Source organism: Protopterus annectens, chromosome 5.part0, assembly GCF_019279795.1.
Source record: "Protopterus annectens isolate FY-2018-M chromosome 5.part0, PAN1.0, whole genome shotgun sequence".
Classification (NCBI taxonomy): Eukaryota; Metazoa; Chordata; order Ceratodontiformes; family Protopteridae; genus Protopterus; species Protopterus annectens.
Genome location: NC_056735.1, coordinates 414,732,958 through 414,756,334, shown reverse-complemented (window position 1 = coordinate 414,756,334; position 23,377 = coordinate 414,732,958). Strand labels below are relative to the sequence as shown.

Below are 23,377 nucleotides of genomic sequence, written 5' to 3'. Positions count from 1 at the left end.
TGGATGTTGTTTACCCAATGGTCCTTCCAGCAGTTGCCCATGCGTCACAAAATCCTTGTGACACAGACCTGCAAGAGCCATCTATCCTGGTCGACTTCTTCCCCTCTAGTCCACCAGGGCAGACCATTTGTCCTCCCCCGGCCCCGGTAGCCACGGTCACTTCAGATGCCTCCCTGATCGGGTGGGGGGGGGGCATTATCAAGGCAGGATGGTCCATGGCACGTGGCAACCGTTCGAATACCACCTGCACATAAATGTCCTAGAGATGAGAGCAGTGCTTTTAACGTTGCAAACCCTCAACGACTTTCTTCCTTTAGGAACTATTGCAGTTCACACGGACAACATGTCTGTAGTATGGTACATCAACAAACAGGGCGGGACCAAGTCCTATCCTTTGTGTCGAGAAGCTCTCAGACTTTGGCAATGGGCGATCTCTTCTCATCGGTTTCTGATAGCAACGCATATCCCCGGGAAAACCAACATCATAGCGGACAGATTGAGCAGAGCTATACTCATGCCTCATGAGTGGTCTCTCAAACAATCTATAGTGGAAGAGATTTTTCAGAAGTGGGGCCGCCCATTCTGCAACCTTTTTGCTACACCCCAAAACAGCAAATGCCCAGACTTCTTCTTTCTCTTTCCACTTCCGGGCCATCCCCCCAGAGACGCTCTAACCCAGGTTTGGCCCCGGGGACTTCTTTATGCTTTTCCCCCCTTTCTGTTAATACCTCAAGTACTCCAGAAAGCCACCGTCTTGAGAGCCAAGCTGATTCTTATTGCCCCTTACTGGCCTCGACAAATTTGGTTCCCGTTCATTCATCGCCATCTCTTGGCGCAGCCTTGGCATCTGGACCCAGTTCCAGATCTTCTGACCTACCAGTCGGGTCAACTGCACCGGTCCATTCGTTCCCTCAACCTCACCGCTTGGTTGCTCCACTTCCTTCCTTAGCCAGGCTTCCTATGATCTCTAACCCCGTTAGAGATATCATAGTAGCTTCTCTAAAGTCCTCTACCAGAAGGATTTACTTTAGCAAATGGCAACATTTCTCCTTTTGGGCAAAGTCTAAGAACATAGATCCCTTTACTGCCCCTATTCAGTCAGTCTTGGACTTTCTAGCTGAAATTTTTCACTCCGGTTCTTCTTCTTCCACAGTTAAAGTCCAGTTGGCAGCAATCTCGAATTTCCATGTCGGATTTGCAGACCAGAACATTGTCTCAAACTTTGTAAAGCTTTTCTCAGAGGGGTATTCCTACTTAAACCCCCTGTTAGGGATCCTCCACCGCAGTGGGACCTAAATTTAGTGCTGGCATCCTTGATACTTCCCCCTTTTGAACCGGCTGCTACATGCTCATTAAAATTTCTTTCTTGGAAGACACTCTTTCTAGTTGCTATTACCTTGGCTAGGAGAGTGTCTGAACTTCATGCTCTCTGTGTTCGTCCCCCTTACTTGGTCTTCCACAAGGATAGAGTATCCTTGAGAACTAATCCGTCATTTTTGCCCAAGGTTGCTTCTAAGACAAATTTAAACCTATCTATTGATCTTCCAGTATTTTTCCCCAATCATTCTGACAGGGCTGAACAAAAATTGCATTGCCTAGATGTTCATCGCCAACTCGGATATTACTTGGACAGAACAAAGCAATTTAGGAAGACTGATCAGCTTTTTCTTTCTTATACTGAAAATAAGAAAGGTCTCCCTGTTTCTAAGGTGACCTTATGCAGATGGCTGTCTTCCACTATTTCTGACATTTATCAGCTTAGGGGCAAACAACTGATCTCAAAACCTAAAGCACATTCTACCAGAGGTCTACCCACATCTACAGCTTTTCAGGCTAGACTACCCTCAGACACTATTTGTGCAGCAGCCACTTGGGCCACTCCTCATACCTTCGTTTCTCATTACAAATTGGATTTGGCCTCCAGGGACAGAGCAAGTTTTGGTTCCACAGTTCTCAAGAGTCTGTTACATTGAGCCACCCAGGATAGAGGTGCTAGGGACACGGTCCCATCCAGCAAGAATGAAGGCGAGATTGACAACTTAACATTTAGAAGTTATGTACCTACCATAACGTTCCATGTTAGTTGTCTTCTCTCGCCTTCTTTCTTGCGTCCCTCCCTCCTGTTCCCCTAGCCTGGACAGACCTTGAACTTCCTTCTTCTCTGGGAGATTGTTCTCCATTGGACACCAGTTAGCTCTGGACCTTGGTTACCTGGGTTCCCCTTACAGCCTTCTCAGGTTAGTTGCTCTTCTTTCCTTTGTGGGAAGATTATGGGCAGTTTCCTCTAGATACCAAACGAGATCTGGGTAATCACCGCCTTGCATCATGGGATATGGGGCTGCCTCGAGCTGGTAAAAGTGACTCTCGAGCTTAGCAAGTGCCGAGTCGGAGCCAAGGATCGGCTCCGAACCCATCCAGCAAGAAAGAAGGCGAGTGAAGACAACTAACATGGAACGTTATGGTAGGTACATAACTTCTAATTCCTATCATTCCTTGCCTAAGGGCAGAGTTCCTTTCCTAGGCAGAGGGCTGCATCCACAACAAGGGACTCCCTTTCACTCTACCCCCTGCTGCCCAAATCCTAACAGACGCATCAGACTATGCATGGGGGGCTCGCATGGCAAGGCAGTGCATTCATGGCAAATGGAACCCTATGCAAAGGCACCTGCATATCAATCAAAAAGAAATTCTAGCTGTACATAGTGCTCTGACAGCCTTCACAGGCCTTATTCTTCCAGAACAACTATTGGTAAAGGCAGACATCTCCACAGTCATGTGATACATAAACAAGCAGGGGGGGAACCCATTCCTACCCACTATGGAGATTAGCCATGGCTCTGTGGAACACAGACTCGAGCAGCCAAGTGCACCTGCAAGCTCAGTTCCTTCCAGGCAAGCTAAATTCACTGGCAGACGACTGAAGTAGAAATGTCATGGACCCACACGAGTGGAAACTGGAACCCAAAATATTCAAGCTTTTGAGGAACAGGTGGGTGCACCAGAGGTGGACCTTTGTTTCCCCTCAGAACTATCAGTTGAGCAAATACTGCACCAGAACTCCCCACAGCCAAGCTTGGAAATTGGATGCCCTGTCCTTCACCTGGGAAAAATTCAGTCTATGCCTTTCCCCCTCCTCTCGAATGTTCTACTAAAGATCAAACAGGACAACCGAAGGACAATCCTGATTGTTATTTTGAAAAAGCTCTGTATTAACCGAGCGAAAGCCCTTGTTGCACCTTATTTGTAGACATCCAGTAAAGGTTGATAAGTATTTTCGCTGGTTTGGGTTCCTGTCTGGATTTCTGCTGCTTCTTGGAATCATCTGATCTAGTGGTTTTTTAGTTACAATCCTGATTGGTCCAGACTGGCCCTGTCAGCACTGATACCCCCTTTAGTGCAGTCTGACAGTGTTGCAGCCATGGCACCTGCCTCGGACTCCTTCCTTGCTGTCCCAGCAGGTGGGCCAGATTCAGTGCCCTTTGCTACAGACCCTGAACCTAGTAGCCTTGTATCATCCACTGAATTCTTCACCAGCAACTCAGTAAGCAGGTGCTGGATGTCATCCTTGAGGCAAGGAGGCCTAGTACTAGAAAACCTGTTCAGAAAAGTGGAAAAGGTACTGCTCCTGCTGCCAGCCTCAGTGAATGGACACAACTGTGCCCACCTTTACCCCACATACTAGATTACTTAACAGAAATGTTTCACAAAGGCCTATCCTTCTCCAGTTAAGATTCATGCCTCTGCCATCTCAGCTCATTGTAATACTGAGCCACCCTTTTTCTCATCCCCTGGTCAAACAGTTCCTGACAGGAGCCAAAAATTTAAGCCCCCCCCCCCCTCAAGGAGAGCTCCCACTCCTTCCTGGGACCTTAACTTTGTATTGGAAAAACTAATGCTTCTGCCCTTTGAACCTGCTGCCACAGCTGAGTTAAAATTCCTCTCATGGACGACAGCTTTACTTCTAGCCATCACTTCAGCAGAAGTATCTGAATTGCATGCCCTTATGGCTGTAGAACCATTCATTATCTTCCATGCGGACAGGGTTTCTTTCCGGACTAACCCATCATTTATGCCCATGGTGTTATGTATTCTGGCTTTAAACCAATTCATTAGTCAACTTTTTTTCCCTAATCCTCAGAATAAATGGGAAAGGATCCTGCACTCCCTGGGCGTGCACAGGTAGCTCAGGTTCTATCTAGACAGGACTAAGCCTATCAGAAAATCTGACCAGCTGCTAGTCAGCCTTGTGGCAGGGCAAGAGGGCAAGGCCATTTCAAAGCAAACCATTTCTAAATGGATAGCACACTGCATCCATTTCTGCTACAAACATGGGAAACCTACCCCACAGGGGATCAGAACACATTCCACTAGGGCTACATCAACCTCTACAGCATTCTCAGGGGAGTCTCTACCTGGGACATCCTGGAAGCTGCAATCTGTAGCTCTGTACGCACTTTCACCAAGCATTACCACTTAACTATCTTTTCTTAATCCAGAGCTGGATTTGCCACAGCAGTCTTACAGGACCTGATTGCCAGCCCTAATACTTAACTGCCTCCACCCTTCCTTAGCTTTGGGAATCAACCCAAATGTGATGACTGCAACAGTGAAACACGAAGATCATAGAGTTGTGTCCACTTAGCATAAATGTACATGTTAGTGTATTCACTGTTGCAGTCCTGGTTATCCTCTCTCCAGCCCCCTGACTTCTCTCTGCTTCTACCTTCCTTTTTGTTTGGCATGTCTTGTATCATATGTATTTGCTTTTTGCTGGGGGTTATCCCATGACATGTAATTGCTTCCTATTTTGGGGGCACCTGACATCGGAGGCAAGAAAAACTGATGTAATGACATTTCCTGCATGTTTTAAACCCCTGATGACCTGACGTCATGGAAGAAGCGACAACATCTGACACAGGAATCCCAAGACTCTGGTATTCAGGCCGTCTGAGGGCTACCTGCAGGCAAATAACCCAAATGTGATGACTGCAACAGTGAATGCACTCTTAACATCTACATTTATGGTAAGTGTACGCAACTGTACTTTCTTCTACCTTGTCATCTAGGACCTCCATGGATATTTTGCAGCAGTGACCTGGTCTTAAGTCGCACCTTTGTGGCACACAAGATTTTGTTTCTTGGAGCAGGACTTACTTTGGCTTAGTGGTGCTCTGTTATATCCTTCCCTGAGGGCCACCTGGGAATTGCATATCTGGGGAGTCTGACCCTGTTGTGATAAGGAATGAAGAAGACAGCATTAGATTAATAAGTTACGTCTTGGATAACTTTGCATCTGTTTATCTGTCTTCATTCCTTCTCACTTTCCCACTCAGCCACCCCCCTGCCTTAGTCTGCTCGAGGATCATGGAACATTATGGGTTGCGTAGGTCCCATGTCTGAGCCTCATCTGCCATTCTTTTGCTGTCTGGGTGTTTGGAGGTATGGAATCAGCAAATTTGATCTGAGGTGCTTGTGTGGGTGTAGTGCGTTACGGATAAGAGGGAGGAGCTTGACCAAGCTGGATCAGAGGGGGTCTGATCAGAGACCCCATCGTGAGGAGGAATGAAGATAAACACAATTGCCAAGTTATGGAAAGAACTTTTTTTCTTCTATTGGTCTTAAGAATACAGATGTTTGTTTAGACACAGGAAGGACAGTAGGTGGATTAGTCACTCCTGCTGCTTTTACCCTTTCATCCAGTAGAGAGATGTCACTGAGGTTATGTTAAACACTAATCTGATAGCACCTTTATCAACTTAAAATGTGATTTCTTGTTTACTTTTAGTTCAATATAAGGTCCATTTGTGATCAGTTGGTATTAATGCATTTAAACTTATTTAAACTTGACTTTTTCATTTTCAAAGTGTTGTCATTGGAGGTTTCCTGACTTCTCTGATCCTGAGCAGGAGGGAGAAAAACATTACTGTAGGATGTTCATTGATTTGTTTTATTGTATATTTTAAGATTTGTTGAAAAACACTTCCATAGACTACTTGTTGAAGGATTCTTGGGATTTACTTTGGATTTTCTCTCAAGAATCAAGCAAGATTGGTTTAGTTTGAATTTTTGTTTCACCACCATAGATGCTGTGGATCTTTAGACCTCCATATGTCGTGAAGAGGGGCTTGCTGTATTTTCTGAGGCTATTGGAAAACTGATCACCTTGAGCAGCACCATGGTGAATTGTCAGAAATAATGCATATTATGATGATTTTTTTCTTTCGATTATTCTGGATGATTTTTTTTTTCTTTCAAAGGTGAATTTTTTTAAGCAGACTAAGGTTGTAGCAGTGGGGACAAGTTGTTCCCCCTATTTACGCAAATTTGGCTATGTATGCCTGGGAGGAGAAGTATTTTTTTTTTATTCTAAATTTAAGGAGAAATGGGTTATTTGCGTTACCTGGATGACTTTTTCATTCTTTGGAGAGAGAAATCAACTGTCACTGACCAGTTTACCACTTTTTTAAATAGTATTTCTTCGTTCTTTAGGTTTACAACAACCCAGTCAGATACTAGTATTGATTACGTCGATGTTACTTTGTACGCAAATGTAACAAATGAGATTTTAGCATCTAAACTCTTTAGAAAAAATGTATTTTCTAACAGTTACTTAGATTATCAAAGTAATTATCCTTACCATACCAAAAAGAGCATATTTAAAGATCGGCTGGTATGGGCTGCTAGAATGTGTTCAGATTTGTGTAATTCTGAATTGAGACATTAAAATATCTCGCCTCTTTTTTGAAAGAGGTTATCCGAGTGAGGTCCTTCAGGGATGGGGTTCTAAATTCAAACCCCTTTTGAGCTCTGACAGAATCTAGAAGTTCCCAGTTATGACATTAAACAAGTTTATTAATATTGTTTTACCATTTTGGGTAGGCTGTAGGGAAGTCAAGGAAATTATGATAAAAAAATTGGGTGATTTTTAGGAGCAACAATAATTTAGTGGAATTACTTGCAGAATGTCCTAATTTTGTTTCAAAATGGGTAAGAATCTTAAGTTCTTGTTTAAGCATCCTGCACCACCAGCCCCAATTATTTGTCAAAGGTCCTACTCTGTGTGGAGCCTGTCAAAAATGTCCTATTCGTATGCTGCTGTATCCATAACACAAGGGAGTTTTCCTCTGGTGAATTCTTGTACGTCTGGCCATTATACAAAAGTTAGATGCTACCGCTAGGGTGCGCGTGGCATCCCATGTCTACCTGCAAACGTCAGCCGTAAAATCACATCTGGCATGAAGCAGACGTCAGCGCACAGCTTCAACAGAACTTTTATGCTTTCTGTCAGCTTTGGTTGTTGCTCTTTTGGAAAAGTGATTTTGCACCATCCGATTTCGGATAAGTACCCCATAAGGGTGTTTTTTTTCACTTTCTCCTTGCTACTGCCTTGCGTTCATGTCCATTAGAAAGGGCAAGTGTAGGTGTGTAAGGCAAATTCCACATACGGATTTGCATGAGCTTTGCCTGTTCTGCTTAGGCCAAGAACACGACCACACCACCTGTTGTATTTGTCAGGCCTTTGTCCCAAAACCCTTAGAAGCCACTTAGCAACATTTAAACTGCGGTGGTGGTGCTGCGGTAGCGTTGTCGCCTCACAGTAAGACGTCCTGTTTGATTTTCAGCTAGAGCATCTTCTGTGTGGAGACCTGCGTGAATGGGCGTACCTTCGTTAAAGGTTGTGCATCAGAGCTGGCAACTCGGCACGTAAAAATCTACTGCCAATCATTAGCGGACCGGAGTTCCACTGTGGTGACCCCTAATCGGGAAAAGCCAAAGGACACAACAACCTAGAGAATAGGAGATTTAAACGGTTAGCTTCTGGTATGGATCTGACGTCTTGTTCCCTGGATGAGCCATCAGACAAAGTGAAAAAGTCTAGGCCTGAACAGACTGCTACGCACTCCACTCCTGCCATACCTCTCGAGGCTGGTGAAGGCCCAGAGTCTGTGCCAGAGTCTTCAGATCTTCCTTCTCTGGATAGCTCAGAGAAAGCTGTTAAAGTAGCCGAGGTCATGTTCTGGAGGGAATCGCAGGCATCCAATTTGGTCACAGAGGGAAAACCTAGGCTCTTTGAGTGTTCATCTGGGTTCAATGATTGTAGTGCGAGAAGATATAGCCTCAGATATTGCGGAGTGCCATCCGGCCCTCCTACCCTTCACCATATTGCTGACTCTTCGGCGTCAGAGTCACATGGAGATGAAACGCAAAAAGTTTCAACCTCAAAATGCATGCACTCGAGGCACTCCTCAGTATGGAGAAAATCGATGTTTGTGCAGTGACGGAAACCTGGTTTAAGGCTCCAGAGAGCACCCTAGCACTACCAGGTTACAATTCATATCATACCTTCCGGCCTCCGTTACCAGATCACAATACAAATGGCGGAGGTGTATCCTTATTCATCAAGGATACCCACATCTCCAGGTTAGTGGTGCAGCATGATACCTCGGAGATCATCCATGCGCAACTATCAGCAGGCAAAACCACATTTCAAGTCGTAGCATGTTATAGATCGGCCACCATGTCCCAAGATGCTCACTCAGCATTCCTTGAGGCATTGGAAAATATTAAGGTCCTACCCAACACCATAATTTTGGGTGATTTCAGCTACCCTGGTATAGACTGGGTGAACTACCGAATTTCTAACTCCTAAGCCCAGCGGTTCATAGAATTTATAAATTCAAATGTCCTCTAACAACTGGTATGTTCTCCCTCTAGAGGGGACAATATATTGGATTTAGTCATCACAAATATGGGCGCCCATTGTATCACACCCGTTGTCACTCCCCCTCTCGTCAGATCAGACCACAGACTGATAACCCTGGATGTCCTCACCCCTCCACCTCCCCCAGTCATAGAAACCATTGTAAAAAACCTTTCCAAAGCAAACTTCAAACTACTTGCGGAAGTGGAAAGCTTCACTATTCCCTTGCATAAGGATAATGATATCCAGGATGCAGAATCCTACACCAAGGCACTTTATATACATCTTCAGGTTTGCATGGACTATGCTATCCCAAATAAAACCAAGACTCCTTCCTCAAGCAAGAAGAAACAAAGTCTGGTGGACCCCGGCCATAAGCAAACTATACAATAAAAGGAGGAGACTTCTACAAAAAAATGCCAAATCTCAAGTAGAAAAATCATCCCTGATCAGCATTAGTAAGAAATTGAGGGCCCTCATCAAGTCAACTAAAGCCAATTTTGAAAAGAAAGTTGCCAAGGATAACCATAAGGCCTTGTATTGTTACGTCAGAAACCTAAATGGCAAAGCTCAGGTCTGTTCTGAGCTAGTACAAAATGGAACAAAATACACTGACCCCACTGACATCGCCAACGTCTTGGCTGATAGGTTCAGTGCAAATGCCCCCACCCTCCCACCACCACCTACAGGGCCTATTACTATTCCAGGGGATTGTGCAACTCCAATTTTTACTGATACGTTGGTTAATAATGCTCTATCTAAAGCTTAAAAAGCACTGCCTCCATGGGACCAGATGGTGTCCCGGGCTGTGTCATACGCGAGCTCCAAAATGAATTAACCCCACATCTGAATAGCCTGTTCATTCTCAGCCTCTCGATAGGATATGTGCCCATAGAATGGTGCATAACAACGGTGGTTCCGCTGCCCAAGGCTGGGCCCACAACTGACCCTGGCAACTACAGACCAATAAGCCTGACCAGTCTGATCTGTAAGGCAATGGAGCGAATCATTGTGGAACTCCATAAATGGAGAGATTGGGAACCTCCAAACACTTGCCCACACACAGTTCGGCTTTGTCAAGGGCAGATCATGCCTCCTGAACCTGGTGGACTTCTTTGAGACGGTTACTCAGGCTATGGATAAGGGAAAGGAAGTACACACTGCTTACCTTGACCTTGCTAAAGCATTTGACACCATTCCCCATTTGGGTATTATTGATAAACTCACCAACCTGAGCATAAACCCTTACCGTCACAAGATGGATCGCAAACTGGCTCTCGGATCCCACAAAGTAAGAGTAGTGGGATCTATGTCAGAATCCAGACCAGTAACGAGCGGTGTGCCTCAGGGCTCTGTCCTGGGGCCCCTCCTGTTTGGCATATACTTCTCAGAAGTACAGGCAAGCACTGAAGGGCTGTGGCTGACCAAGTTTGTGGACGACTGCAAGCTGGGTGCTGTACTAGTCTCCGGCCGACAGGGATATCCTCCAGAAGGACCTTAATGAGACTGATGCATGATGTCAAAGCCATGGTCTCAAGCTAAATGCTAAAAAATGCGTAGTAATCCCCTTTGGAAAAAGAGAGGACCCGCAAACTACCACGTAGGAGGTAACCCCCTGAAATCTGAATAAGTAATAAGGGATCTAGGGACCCAAGTAGATAGTCAGCTTTCCTTTGATAACCATGTTGCCAAGGTGGTTAGAAAATCCTTCTATTTGACCCATCTGATAACGAAAGGGTTTGCATCAAGATCTAAGGATGTAGTGGTGCCCCCTCTACTCTTCTCTCATCAGACCCATTATTGAGTACAATGCATCAATTGGAATGTACCTGGCTAAGCATCTCCAGCAGCTGGAGAGACCACAGAGGTACCTCACTAGGAGGATTACTGGCCTCAAACAGTTGCCCTATGCAGCACGATTGAAAAAACTAAGGCTTTTCTCTGTTGCATACCGCCTTCTCGGAGGCAATCTCTGTCTAACATAGAGCCATGTCCAACCCGGAATTGTTGAACATGCTCCATCTTAGCAAAACCAAATCTACTCTAGCTCCATGCTCTAGGGATATAAACCTCAGCACAACAATGAATAGAACATGCTGGAGGGATAGATTCCCTTAGCAAAGACTTCCCTTGCTATGGAGCAAGTTCCTGATCTACATAAGACAGAACCCTTCACTATCACTCTTAAAGAGGAACCTTGACTAGTGGATGGGTAACAAAGTTCACACCAGGGATTATACCAACAGCTCTACTAGATAGGGGCCAAGGGTACTAGCTGCTAGATCAAGGGCCTAGGGAACTAACCAAAGGGGCGGTGAATACTGCACAACGTGGTTGGGCTAATATATGCCTTCGGGCAGATAGCCCAGTGCTACCTACCTATGAACCTATAAAAGACTAAACATATTACTCCTCCAACACCCTTTACCATTGAACAACCTCTGGTTTGGCAGACTTTCACCCAAGGCCTTCTAAACGCTTTCCTGGCCTTGTATGGCCCCAACTCCGGTCCAGGCCCGTTTGGATTCTACCCTAAAGGTAAACCTGCTTATGACGTCTACTCAGGAGAATGGGATTCATCAAATGATGAATCCCTCACTTACTCTTCTGAAATTGCTTCCCCTCTGGGATATGCCTCCCCAGAAGAGGGGTCCAGCGGCACAGATTCCCAAGCAGAGGATATCACTTTTGGGGAGACTGTTACGCAAATTCAAAATGTTTTCAAGTGGGACAGCAGTCAGGTCACTGACACCCAAAAGAGATGCTATGAGCTGCTCCAATTGAAGTCTCTTAGCCCCTCTGCTGTACCCCTCCGTACACCCTGCTTTCCTCGCTGCTTCAAAAAACCCTGATTCGCAGCCTCCTACACCCAAATGCCCAGATACATTTTATTGTCCCTGATGAGGTTAAATTCCTGTACAAAGCCCCATCTGCTGACCCCTCAGTTATCACTGTGGCTGCTGACAAAACTTTGAAGTTACTTCCCTTCACCTCTCTACTGTTCTCAGGTAAAAAGAGCAGACTGATGGAGTGTCTGGGGGCAAAGAGTATACACCTCTGACGCGAGCAGTAAGAGCCATCAAATACCAGGCACATGACCAAATACTCTGACGGCAGATGTGGTCAAACAATTGGGGGAGCTCCCCGACTCCCCAGCCATGACCAAAATATCCACACTTTGAATTTCTACACTCAAGTAACCAAACACTATGAAGTGCAGTTATGATGCCATTGAAACTTTATCCAGGGCTGCCGCCTCTGTATCTGTCTTACAGAGATCTTCTTGGCTTGCATTGCAGCCCCTCCCAGTTGACACTGTCTAAACTCCTAGATGCACCCCTAGACAATTAAGACCTGTTGGTACAGCTGCTGCTGACATCTTCAAGGCTCTCCAGATAAAAGGCAAGGAACTACAGGATTTGAGACACTTATGTCTCCCCAGTTCCATTTTTTCAAAGGAACTATCATGCCAAAACCCTTGTGAGAGCATCAGCTAGGAAAATGCCAGCTAAAACCAAAAAGGACCACAGGAAACGGCCCCCTTCCAGGTCTCTTCCCCCCACATCTGCTTCCAAACAGCCCTTTTAGGGTTAAGCCTGGTCATCTGTGACTACCAGACACCCATCTCTTGACGTGTCTCACTATCCCTCCCCACTTGGAATCAGGTTACCCAGGACTCTTGTGCCCCATTTATAATAAAGCAGGGATACTTCATGACTTGAGAGGCCAAACCTGCTCCCAAATGCATTCCTCAACCCCCTTGAGATCAACAACCCTTCTTCCCACCATTCCTGCAGAAACGTCTTTCTCAGGGAACAAATCAAGAAGTCTCTTCACATGCAAGAGGAAAGGAGTTTTTTTCCAGAATTTTCCTGGTCTGCAGAAAAGAAGGTCCCTGGAGGCCAATCCTGGATCTCGCACCTCAACACCTTCCTCCAGGTTCCCTCCTCTTGGATGCGCTCTCTACCTGCCCTTCTGCCCTTGATCCTTCCCCAGGCCCCCTTAGTGTCCTTAGATATAAAGGATGCCTATTTATACATAGCAGTTCATCTCCTCTTCAGAAAATTCCTCCACTTCTCAGTGGATTCTGCACACTTTCATTTCTGTGCTTTACCATTTCGTCTCCCTACAGCCCCAAGAGTGTTTACAAAATGTCTGGCTCCAGTCTTGGCCTTTGCCAGGGCAAAGGGAATGCAACTTTTCCCCTACCTCAACAATATCCTCATTCAGGCTATGTCAAGTACCATGGCCCTACAACACTTGGACTTCACCATCTCCCCTTGACAGATCTGGAATTTACCATAAATCTGAAAAAATCATCTTAAGTACCCACACAGGAATAGGTGTTCCTGGGATGTCTGATTCTGACAGGGAAAATGATGGCCTGCCTTCCCACAGAAAAAGTTACTTCTTACGTAAGGGAAATACTTCCTCTTAAAGCCATTTCAGCCAGGGAATTTCTCAGAATCATAGGATTCATGGCCTCAACTATCCCCATGGTACCCCTAACAAGGCTTCATATGAGCAAGTACCATTTGTACTTGCAGACCATCTGGAAGCAACACCAACAACTGACACCCAAGACAGGGCAAATGACGAAAAAACACTTGAAATTGAACTTCAAACCACTACAAAAACAAATCCACAGGAAGCCAATGTGTTGAAGAAAACCCCTTTAATCAAGACTGAGACTGAATTAAAGGGGTTTTCTTCAACAAATTGGCTTCCTGTGGATTCGTTTTTGCAGTGGTTTGAAGTTCAATTTCAAGTGTTTTTTCATCTGGAAGCAACGTCTACATCCTGTAGAGTTCATGGTCCCTATGCTACCATGCCTTGCCAGGGAACTGAATTTGGTGGATAACCCAGATTCATTCAAACCCAGGCCTGCCCTTACAACCCCTGCTCCCCAACCAGGACCTCTTCACAGACTCATCAGACAGGATGGGGTGCAACCTTAGGAGAATGGAGTGAGGAACTCAAGGGCCCTCCCTTAACGGAAAGACCACATCAATATCAAGGAAATGAGAGCCTTGATATTGGCCTTATTAATCTTCAAAGATCAGCTTCTTCCAGGCACTCTGAGGTGATAGCAGACAATACAACTGTGCTGTGGTACATCATCAAATGGGGGGGGGGGGGGCAAGGTCCTACCTCTTGTGCAGGCTGGCCCTGTAGGCTTGAGAAATTGCCCTGGAGAAACAAATCATTCTTCAAGTGGTATACATCCCTACTGCACACAGTGTGATGCCAGATTAAGCAGGACCATGACCCTGTCTCACGAGTGGATGCTGAACAGGGACACGTTTCTCGACCTGCTTCATCGATGGGGCATTCCAGATGTGGATCTCTCTGCCTCCCCCATGAAGAGACAGCTTCCAACCTTCTGCACCAGGGCACCACATCCAGAAGCATGGAGGGTGGATGATCTCTCAATTCCGTGGAAGGGGATGTACACTTACGCATTCCCCCTCATATAAAGAGTCCTACTGAGAATTCAGAAGGAACAGCCTCAAATCTTATTGGTGATTCCCGATTAGCCAGGGCATCATTGGTTCCCCCCTGTTTACTACATCTAGCCAAGGGCAGTCACCACAAGTTACTCCACGGATGGACCTGCTCACACAGGAGAAGGGAACACTTACACCCCAACTGTCCACACAACCTTACACTGTGGGTGACAGCAGGGCTTGGATTCCCTTCAGACACCTATACACAGAGGACGTGCTTCAGGTTTTGCAGGAGCCCAGGAAACCAACCAACAGGAAATCTTACCTAAGTGGAAGAGATTTTCTGTCTGGTGTCAGAAAAACAACTTACAACCACTGACAGCAGCACCCCCAGTGGTCTTGTCCTACCTGTATGATTTGATGAAGTATGGACTATCCTACTCCTCCATTAAAACACATTTGTCTGCCATATCAGCATGCCTGCCACTGGTACCACCTTTGGCTTCTAGGTTACAAGTTAAACTTTTTCTGAAAGGGGCAATACATCTCGGGCCCCCAAGGGAAACCCATTCCGCCTCCTTGGGGGCCTAAATTTTGTTCTGGAAAAATTCTCTCCCACACTTTGAACCAGCCAAAGACCGCTCCCTCCAACACTGCAATAGGAAAGCTTTACTCTTGGTAGCCATCACTTCAGGCAGAAGGGTTTGGAACTTCAAGCCCTTATGATCTCTCCCTCCTTTTTACTGTCTTCCCCAAGGACAGGCTATGTTTACATGCCAACCCAATCTTCATGCATAAAGTGGTCAATGAACTGTCCTTAAACCAGGCCATCACCCTGCCAACCTTTTTCCCCTCTCCACAAAACCTGTTAGAAAGGATACTTCACTCCTTAGATGTACACGGACAACTAAGCTATTTGGCTAAGACCAAACCTATCTGTAAATCAGACAGGCCTCTTCATCTCATACCACCCAAGAGCTCTGAGACACCCTGTTTCCAAGCAAACCGTATCCTTTTGGTTATCTAAAACCATAAAAAAGTCTTCTGTTACACAACCCATGGCAGAACGCTCCCCTCTCCAGTAAAAGTACACTCCACTTGCGCAGTGTCCTCAAGGGCATTTAAGGGTTTGGATACAGCTGCTATTCTTAAAGCAGCTACATGGTCCTCTGTCTACACATTCACTAAGCACTACAAATTGGACACTGTTTCTAGAGCAGGATTTGCCAGAGCCATCCTTCATGGGTTTGTGGAAAGTGCTTTGGTCCTCCACCCTTTTCTTGGGTCAGGAGCTTTTGCACTCTCCCTTGTGTTATGGATACAGCAGCATATGAATAGGATGACACAGTATGGTTGTGTAAGAACTTATGACTTTAGATGTCCTCTTTCATATGCTGTTTTATAGTTTCCCACCCAGTCTTCTCCCTCACTCTCATGCCTGACTCCTGGAGTATACCCACTCCATAGTCGCTGATTCTGGCGGCAGTCCGTTTTGAGAAGGGTGCATTCTGGGGTCTATATTAAAACCCCGAAAGATCCAAAACTTGAATGTATGTACATTGACAAATGAAGGTCAATGTACATACACAGCGAAACACGAAAATGTGGAAAATCAAAATGCCGAACGTGTTTCATCAGCAAAATGCACCACACAGGTAAGTACAAAATTAAAAAAACAAAAAAAAAACATTAACACCCTTATGCAGGGGGGCAAGCTGCCCTGCACCCCCACATGGGGGGCGAACCCCTTCTTAAGTGTACTAACTCCAAGACCGCACTGCAGTGGGGGAAAGGATAGTTTTCTTATCCCCACCATTGTGCTGCTGGCTAAGAAACACATTTGGCGTTTTGATTTTCACAATTTACGTGTTTCACTGTATGTACATTGACCTTTGTGTCGATGTACCTACATTTGCGTTTTAGATCTCTCGTGTTTCTAATATGTAACTGTGTCCTGATGTCTGCTTTATAGCCGATGCCTGTTTACGACGGTCTACAGAGAGACTCAGGATGTTGGGCGCACCCTAGTGGTAGCATCTAACTTGTATAATGGCCAGAGATACGAGAGTTCACCAGAGGCAGACTCCCTTGTGCTAAGGATACAGCAGTATATGGATGAGAAGGACATCTAAAGTTATGTTAAGATGTTTATCGTGTTACCCTGCTGCAGTCATCATACTTGGGTTATCCTGTCAGGCGGTCCCGCAGTCGGGCTGAATTCTAAAGTCTTGGTCCAGTGTCGGTTGCTGTCTCTGATGTTAGTGCGCCAGGGGGTATATGAGGCATCAGACACCATTTTCTTCAGTCTTTCTTGCCGCGCGGTGCCCAAAGCAGAAGCAGTTCGCAAGTGCCGGTCGGCTGACACCTGAGATTTTCGAATTGAATTTCAGTCCTAAGTCTTTACGTGGATAAGACGAAAAGGCATCAGAGTAAAATAATTTGAGCGTTTATATGCAATTAAAAATAAGAATTTGAACAATGCCTTGTTTAAACATATGTTGCACTGCCAAGGTTTTGTTAAGTTTTGATTTGGCATCTTGGATATAATTCCCAGGAATACAAGGGGAGGGTGGTGAGAATTAGAGATTGAAAGAAGTGAATTGCAGTGGGTATTGAGATTAAACACTGCAACATTACCAGGGTTAAATGAAACTATTTCTATTTTACCTATTCTTAAGACGAGCTCACAATTTAGAATTAAGGATGTTAATTGATTTAAGGGTTTATTGTATATTTTAAGATTTGTATATTTTTGATGGTGGTTTTTGCATTTGACTAATTAGTTTTATTAGTATCTCATGACATTATTAACTTTATTTAAATTCACTGATTTTTATTGTTCTGATGAAGTCCCAAAAGTGCAGGGACGAAAGCACTTAACTTCAATAAATTATTTGATGTTATGTAGTCCTATCTCGCCATAATTCTTGCTGGATGGGTTCGGAGCCGATATTTGTCTCTGACTCTGCCGATACTAGAGCTGGAAAGCTTTTACTGGCTTGAGGCTAGCCCCTATCCCATGGTGCCTCACGGCAATTCCCCAGATCTTGTTTGCCACCAAAGCTTCGAGGTTGCGTCTTACTGGCTCGTTGGCCAAGTAAAACTTTATTTGTTAAATTTTTATTTTCCTGAGTTTTTCTATTGTTTACGTACTTTAATAATACTGGTCTCTTGTGTGACTGTGTTTTGAGAGTTTCTGGCCCCTATTCTTCCCCAAGGGCTGTATGGCCCTTTTAAGTTAGAGGGCCATAGTGCCCATTTACGTTGGAGGGAATTTCCTCCCTGTGTGTTAAAAAAAAAAAAAAAAAAAAAAAAAACTTCTGTACTACTTTTTTGTCTGTAGTTAGTAATTAGTATTGCTGCTGTTCTTGTTTAGCTAGCTACTCTATTCCTTGTAGTAGGAGTCTAAAGATAAGGATAGAGAGCATAAGGATCATTGCCCTTCGGGATTTAAGAAGTGTGATAGATGTTCACAGAAAGTCTCTTACAGACGGTCACACCAGTTGAATGTACTGTCTAGGTGAAGCCCATTTGCAGGAGCCCTGCACTTTTTGCCATGCATTTAGCACCAAGGTCTTAAATGAGAGGAAGAGAAAACTTGTTGATAGGGGTCTTATGACCAGTTCCTTCCAGGAACAACAGACAGCTCCTAAATCTTCGGCCCCAGCTTCGGAGCTGACAAAGACCAGAGCATCAGAGCCAAGAAGTTCGGGCTCCGATTCACCTTCATCCATATCGGTGCAGTCTGTCTCCTCGGTGCCGAGGCAACCTTTGATCTGAAGTAGGGAGTTCATTTGTCAGCAACTTGTGGGTCTTGGATCTGATATCGTATCTGAGCCGGCAACTTGTTTCAAGCTAATGGATCCGAGCTCCTAGCTCCTCCCCTCACCCATAATCCCCTGCTAACCCTCCATGACCCCAGATCTAGTTTGCTGCGCTTGTGGATAGCTGGATTCCTGTGAGCTCGTCTAGTAATTGGCAGTTAAGTTTAAATTTTCTGTCAACTTTCTTCTTTTTTCACAAAAATATAAAGTGTGTACGTGTTAGGTTCCATGTAGAGTAAAAATATTTTCTTTTAAGTAGTTTTTTCCCTCCCTTCGCTGATCGTTAGAGTGTGTGTGTTGTGTGTGTGTGTTTTGGGGCCTGTGTGTGTAACATTACTTTTTTCTTTAAGTATGGCTGAGGCCCCAAAAGCCATTTTTTCTAAATGTACCGAGTGTGGCCATAAGCTCTCCCTGGCTGATGGCCACACTCTGTGCGTTCGGTGCCTTGTGGTTGAACACCTTACCTCAGGCTGTACCATTTGTGCAGCGTTCGACCCCAGGGCACTGAAAGAGCGGAGGTCGAAGCTGGTCTTGGCGGGACTTTTACCCCCGGACTCTGCTCCTGCCTCCGCTGCTCCCGTGGCTCCACCACAGGTTGTGGTTGCTGCCATTCCTGCCCCCTTCCTCCGGCAGGGACTCAAACTCCCGCTAAAGCGTCGGAGCACAGGGAGGCCAGGAGGGAGAAACAGAGGGAGAAGCACCACTAGCGGCGGACCGAGATCTACTGCTTCTAGGTCGCCTCCTCCTCGGCTCCAATCTCCTTGTTTCTCCCCAGGGCCCGAGGAGGAGGCCCGATCTCCATCAAGGTCATCGAGGCGGCATTCCAGGCCTGCCTCTGTGACCTCTTCGAGATCGACTTTCAGTATGTCCGATGCAGACTTGGACCGGATGATGCGAAGGTTCATCCAGGCCCAGCTGCAGATGAGAGTGCTCTTGCCCCCCCCCCCCTTGGGGGGGAGCTAGACACCTTTTTTCCATCCTATTGCTCCTTCTCAGACCTGCTATCCGGGTTTGGAGCCGAGCAGCGTTGGAGCTGGGGGTGGTTCGGCGCCGACAGTACTTGGTACTTCGGATCCGACCCTGTCCTCGAGCCTGTCGTATCAGACCTCTCGGAGCCGTGGCCCGAGCTTCGGATCCGAGGGATTCAGTGTGCCTTCTGCTCCGTCCAGGTCGGAGCACACTGGTCCTTCGGATCCGATGGTCTCAGCGCTGGTTCCGATCCCTTCATCGGATCCGAGTGGGAGCCGACTCTCGGAGCCCAGAGAGAGTGGTTCCCCCTCGGCTTTTGATGTTGTAGAGAGGGCTCTGTTGAGAGCATCCGGACCCTCGGTCCTTGTCTCTGCTCCTCCCTGCACTCCCTCTCTGCTGTGCCAGGCTTCCATCACCCGGCCAAAGGGACAGCCTGCTTCAATGTCCCAGATGGTTCCATTGGAACAGGATGTTACTGGCGAGGCCTCCTCGGACGGCCCCCCCGAGGAAGTGCCCCGCAAGCATAAGTGCAAGAGGAGGCACGTGGACTCCCCTGAGTCCTTAACTGAGGACACGGACTTGGAGGAAGGGGAAGGCTCCCCAAGATCACCCCCTGAGGATGTCTCCTTTGGAGACATCATGGAGATGCTGAGGATCAGAGGTGGGTGGTCTGCCCCCAAGTCTTCCTCAGAGTCCGTGTTTCTAGAGGCATTCGAAGCAGGCCCGTCTACCTCTTGGGTGTCCCCTCCGGCCGACCCCTTGGTGGACCTCATTGCCACCAGGGCGTGGAAGGATCCGGACACTGTGGAGCCAATACCAAAACGCCCGGACAGAATAAGCCCCCCCTCAGACCGTTCGCACTGTAGCAAGGGGCCCCCCCGTAGATGCCATATTGACGGCAGCAGCCACGAAGAGGGAACTTGTTCAGGAGAGCCCCTCAGTCCATCCACCGAGCAAGGAGTCCCGCTCGATGGACCGCTTAGGGAAGCGAGTTTTTAGTTCAGCGACCTTCTCTGTAAGGTCTCTGAACTATATGGCACATGTCATCAGGATGCAGCGGGATCTTATCAAAGAATACGCTGCCTCCCCTCCTGAGTCCATGTTGGCGGAGGACAAGCAATTGTACTCCACCCGAATAGCCACTCTGAGATCAATTTCAAATACCTCTATGCGGCTATTGTCCCACGCCACCGAAGGAGCCGCTAGGGCTAGCGGAGCAGGCCTAGTCATGAGACGTCAAGCCTGGCTCCGTCATTGTGACTTTGCGGAGCCTTTGAAAGCGTCTTTTACGAACACCCCTTTCGATGGTACTGCCCTGTTTGGCAAAACGGTTCGCGAGACGCTTGTCCAGAACGAGAAAGACAGGAAGACGTTGTCTGCCGTCTGAGTCCGCTTCTCTGCTCCCCAGCGGTCCTTTTCGAAGAACCAAAAGGGTCAGAAGAAGATGTGGTTCCGGAAATCGCAACATTCCCAACCCGCTCCGGACAACTAGTCCTTCCGTGGCAGAGGAGGACGGGGAGGACGCCGCCCCAGGGGCAGAGGGGCTCCGAGAAACTTTGGGTCCAGAGAACCTTTCTCTGACCGGCCCACGCAGCAGCCCTGAAGGGTTGCCCGGCTGCTCCACTCTGGAGGCAGTCGGGGGGGCGCTTCTTGGAGCACCTAGCGGCATGGGAGTCCATCACGACAGACCGCTGGGTGCTTCGCATTATATCCAGAGGGTACAAAATACCATTACTCCATGTCCCCAGATTCAAGAACCTCCTCGATGTACCACCCGATCAGAGGGAGGCCACAGAAATTCAGCAGCTGCTAAGAAAGAGCCATCCAGCTCGTCCCCCAAGACCAGCTCGGATTAGGGTTCTACTCAAGGTTCTTTTTGGTGCCAAAAAAGACGGGGGACTTGAGACCGATTCTAAACCTTTCCCACTTGAACCTGTCAGTAATCAAGGAAAAATTCCGAATGGTCACTCTTCAAGCTATTCTCCCCCTTCTAAGGGAGAACAATTGGATGTGCTCTATAGACCTCAAGGATGCGTACTACAACATTCTAATGGACAGATGATCCAAGAGGTTCCTCCGCTTCCGGCTGGGAGCCAGTCACTACCAGTTCAGGGTCCTTCCCTTTGGCCTCACCACAGCCCCCAGGGTGCTCACCAAGGTATTAGCAGTGATTTCGGCCCACCTGAGACTCCAGGGAATACAGGTCTTTCCGTACCTGGACGACTGGCTCCAGACCGCCCCAACAAAGCATCTACTTTGCTCAGCCAGAGATTTCTTTCTCCGCCTAGCCCCACCGTTGGGCATCACCATCAATGCCGACAAATCCCTTCTGGCCCCGGCACAAGTCATAGAATTTATAGGAGCCAGAATAGACACCAGAGAGCTATGAGCCTTTCTAACGTCCGAGAGAATTCGGAATTTGCAACTCCATGTGCGGGCTATCCTCCAATCAGAGACCCCACCAGCGGAATTCGTCCTGAGGGCACTAGGCTCCATGGTGGCAGCGATTACGCTCCTTCCATGCGCCCGTTTGAACATGCGGGTACTGCAATGGACCCTTCTAGTGCAATGGTCCTTTCTGTCCCTTACTCTTCACCACCCCATTGCTATCAGCAAGGCTTGCAGGAGGGCTCTATTATGGTGGCTCCAAGCTTCGGACCTCCATACGGGCCGTCCTTTCTGCACCTCTCTCACTCTTGCCACGGTGACCACGGATGCCTCCCGCCTCGGGTGGGGCATTATTCAGGCAGGATGGTCCAAGGCACATGGAATGACAGAGACCTCCCTGCATATCAACGTTCTGGAGATGAGAGCGGTGCTGTACGTGTTGCAAGCATTTAAGAATCTCCTCCCCATAGGAACGATTGCAGTTCAGTCGGACAACATGTCGGTTGTCTGGTACATCAACAAACGGGGGGGGAACCAGATCTTACCCTCTGTGCCGCAAAGCCATGAGAGTGTGGGAATCGGCGATTTCCACTAACCGCTTTCTGATTGCAAAGCACATTCTGGGACGGGCCAACATCCTAGCGGACAAACTCAGTCGCACCCTTCTTACCCCGTACAAGTGGTCTCTCAATCCACTAGTAGCGAAGCAGATATTCGCAATATGGGGGCAACCCTGCTGCGATCTTTTTGCGTCTCCCTCAAACACCAAATGCGTCAATTTCTTCGCTCTGATTCCCCCTCCAGGGGAAACTCCAAGAGACGCTCTGGTGCATGCTTGGCCACCCGGTCTACTTTACTTTATGCCTATCCTCCTCTACCCCTGATACTGCAACTCTTACAGAAAGCCTCGTGGTTGGGGAGCAGGATGATCCTCCTTGCCCCATTCTGGCCTCGGCAAATTTGGTTCCCTTACCTGTGGTCTCACCTAGTGAATCCTCCTTGGATTCTGGATCCCAGTCCGGATCTAATCTCCCATCCGTCGGACTTATCGACCCCAAACCTGGACAATCCGAAACTGACAGCTTAGTTGCTCCAGTTCCACTCCTAGTTAGGACTCCCGGTATCTTTTCACCTGTCAAAGCCATCCTTGTGGCAGCGCATAAGCCCTCCACCAGGAAAGTGTACCGCAGTAAATGGAAACATTTCTCCATCTGGGTGGAGCATCATGATCTAGATCCCTTTACGGCTCCTCTTCCGTCCATATTAGACTTCCTAACCGAACTTTTTCTGGAAGGCGCTAGTTCAACTGTCAAAGTGCAATTGGCAGCCATCTCACATTGCCATGTGGGACATGATACAGAGCCTTTGATGTCTGCCAAGTTGTGTAAAACCTTTCTCAAGGGCACCTTCTTGCTTAGACCCCCTATAAAAGAAGCCATACCACCATGGGATCTTTCACTAGTTCTTCAAGCCTTGACTGCTCCACCTTTTGAACCCGCTGCTTCAGTAGATCTCAAATTCTTGTCCTGGAAAGCCGCATTCCTTGTAGCCATCACTTCTGCAGAAAGAGTTTCTGAGCTTCAAGCTCTTTCTGTGAAGCCTCCTTATTTGATCTTTCACCCGGAGAGAGTGTACCTCAGGATCTATCCCTCTTTTCTTCCCAAAGTAGCATCAGAAACCAATATAAATCAATCCATAAATTTACTGGTTTTCTTCCCTAAATATCAGAATAAAGGAGAGTACAAGCTGCACTCATTAGATGTTCATAGGCAGCAACGCTTTTATACTCCTAGAACAGCTGTTCATAGACAATCTGACCAGCTGTTCGTTTCCTTTGCCAAATTTAATTTGGGGAAAGCAATATCAAAAGTATCTCTATCACACTGGATTTCTCAATGTATCCTATTGGCGTACCAAGCCTCTGGGAGACCCGCACCTGAAGGAGTTCGCGCACATTCCACTCGTTCCATCTCTACTTATGTGGCCTTCAAGTCTAGAGTCCCATAGGATGATATTTGTTCGGCAGCCACTTGGGCTTCATCTCATAC

The 23,377-nt window shown here is 47.0% G+C and overlaps 1 protein-coding gene across 1 annotated transcript in view; it reads left to right on the top strand.

Moving 5' to 3' along the window:
- Positions 1-23,377, top strand: part of KDM6A (lysine demethylase 6A) — a gene marked incomplete in the record, with an annotated part of 3,528,619 nt that overhangs the window by 776,749 nt on the left and 2,728,493 nt on the right.